We start from the raw sequence: 3,015 nt of genomic DNA on the forward strand, positions 1-3,015 counted from the left end.
AGAGTTAGAGTATACATTTAAAAATTAACTTTCCCAAACATCCTTTTATGGCCCATTTTGGAAATATTTCTGGTTACATATTATCCTGCAGTTTGGATATTTTTTTAATACCCTCCCTCTCCAAATTCATTCCAGTGGGAGCTGCCTGTTGGCAGTGTAGGCCTGTGATTATCTCACTGTGTATAATTCATTTAGCAGCATAATGTGCTTTTGCAAGTGCTGCCGCAGCACAAAGAAAACTGCCAACATTAGCATTTTAGGGTCACGCAACCTGCCCTACTGGGCCTAGTCATTAGAACAGACCCCTCCAACAAGCTTTCTCACACTCTGCACTGCACTGGGGACACTATCCTACTGCTACCCAAATCTCTCCCTGAGGCTGCTACTCACACCTTTAAGAACAGGAGATGGCTATAAGCTGTGCAGTGACCTAACCCTCTGCCGCCCTGCTACTCAATGCAAGGTCCCTGAACCTGCAGCTTCAAAGACACCTGGGAGCTCGTTCAAAATGCAGAACCTCAGGCCCTGCACCAGACCTGTGAGTCAGAACCTGCGTTCTAACAAGATGCCCAGACGACTGGTGTACACATTAAAGTTGGAGGAGCTCTGCTCTACTGCATGGAAGCCAAGAATGCAGGAATTCTTCTGCAATGTTTTCTGAGTTGTCACTATTATTACTGATTTTTATAAACTCTGTTTATGCCTACATCATGGCACTTCTCATCTCCTCCCTGATTATAAGTGTTTCACATGCCTGTCTCATCCACACCCTATCAAATATTAGATACTGCTATGTTTAAGTCCTGGTTTTTGCTTGTCGTCTTTGACTTTCCACCTTTCAGTGGCTTGTAAATGATCAAGAAATATCAATGAGGCCGGGCGCGGTGGCTCACGCCTGTAATCCTAGCACTCCGGGAGGCCGAGGTGGGCAGATTGTTTGAGCTCAGGAGTTCGAGACCAGCCTGAGCAAGAGAGAGACCCTATCTCTACTAAAAAAATAGAAAGAAATTATATGGACAGCTAAAAATATATATAGAAAAAATTAGCTGGGCATGGTGGTGCATGCCTGTAGTCCCAGCTACTCAGGAGGCTGAGGCAGGAGGATCGCTTGAGCCCAGGAGTTTGAGGTTGCTATGAGCTAGGCTGATGCCATGGCACTCACTCTAGCCAGGGCAACAGAGTGAGACTCTGTCTCAAAAAAAAAAGAATACCAATGAGGGCAAATAATTGATTTTCCTCTTTCTTCCTAGATGCTCAGGGATACTGCAGTAAACACCTATTGGTTAGTCTTCCTAGCATCTCTTCCCACTTCCTGGGATCCCAGTCCCCCAGTTCTCCCTTGGGAAACCACTCTTCTCCAGTTTCAGGCTAAGGGATCCAAATATTCCTAACTGCCTGCTTCCGGGTGGTCACATGAGAGCTTTCATCATGCTGGCCTCTGTGATTGTTCAAGAAGCCCATGCATTCCAAGCTAATGCAATGAGCATTAGCCACGTTTGCTGGAATGAAGAAGAGTCATCCTCTTCCCTCTACAGTTACTAAGCTGGCAAGATGGAAACCTAGAGCTACTGTAGCCATCCCTGCCTCTCCCTAGAAAAAGTCTGACTGAGGATTAAACAGAGCCCAAGAAGGAGAAAGACTCCAGAAGCCATTATTTGAGCATGTGAATCACCCTGCCCAAATCCACATACCCTTTCTAGGCAAAGGGCAAGCATTCAAGGGCATGGGGCCAGAATTGCTCTAGATTCTCCCAAAAGAAGGTCCTCCTGTGGTTAGAGGCCTAAGATGGGCCAAAAGCTCCCAGTTAATACTTTGCTTTTCCTGTGGCTGGCCTTGGGGTTCCTGAGAGTCCCATGTTGTGAGTGCTCTTTGGTTTTATAAAACAGTACCAGCAACGTAATTGTTCCTCAACATCCTCATGTATTCTGTATTAGTCAGATTAGGGATGTTACAGTTGGGCAAGTCAGATGGCATTTGGATACTTCTGTCAAAGTGCTAGTACCATGACCCAGAATCCCAAGGTGAGCAGGCATCCTGCCACCAATCTCCTGGTATAACGTCTCATGTGTGATGAATCACCCTCAAACATACATACACAGCCCAGTGCATCCCTCATGGAGTCCTCTCAGGCCAAAGGATGTCTCAAGGGTATCAGCAGCTGGGAAGAACACCACATCTGCGGCACCCACTACAGATTTTTTTTAGGTTCAACTAAACATTCAGATTCATAAGACTATCACAAGCCACACTTAGCATCCATCTGTTAGGTTATGGACAAAAGAATAAATAAATGATAAGCACAAAGGGCCTTTTGAGCTGGCCAAAAGGACAACTTCAGGCACTCTGTTTCTGTAGGAGTCCTTATGGTAGTCTAACAGCTCAGATGCAAGGAGATGAGCCCCAAATCAGGTAGCTGTAGGATCCACCTGGCCTAAAAGCTGCTAACCCAGAGGAGTCATAGTTTCCAGGGTTTCTGCAAGATCCATGCCCAGATATGAGTCACAACTCTTAGGGAAGTCCAAAGCATAGCTTCCCTTTCAAGTATTTATAGTTCATTTAGAGCTCTCCCAGTTCAAATGCAATTGGACAATCAAAGGTCATTTTTAGCACAAGCAATTCTGCCTAGAAACATAGTTGACATTCTGTCATTGTCAAGTTACCAGGGGAACTGAGCTGGAGAGTTAACCAAAGGTCAAATTCTTATTCAAAAAGGGAAATGGCTTTGTCAACTATTTATCCACAAACTTAATAATATCCTCAGAAAGCATAGAGGGATTTTTAGAGAGACCTCGGTGCCCTATAGTTCAGATGGGTATACTGGCAAAACAATTATATAAACAATGCAGGCATAACCAGCTCTCTCCTGCTTCAGTGACGGGCCCAGAGTTCTCTGGTTGGAGCACCACTGTTTGGAGTGCTCCACCTGCTGAAGGCTGGATGCTCTCACCAAAGAAAACAAATGATCAGATACTTTCACCAGTTATATTAGCCCTCCTTGTAAAGGCTGAACTGGGG

This window comes from Eulemur rufifrons, chromosome 7, assembly GCF_041146395.1.
Source record: "Eulemur rufifrons isolate Redbay chromosome 7, OSU_ERuf_1, whole genome shotgun sequence".
Taxonomy (NCBI): Eukaryota; Metazoa; Chordata; class Mammalia; order Primates; family Lemuridae; genus Eulemur; species Eulemur rufifrons.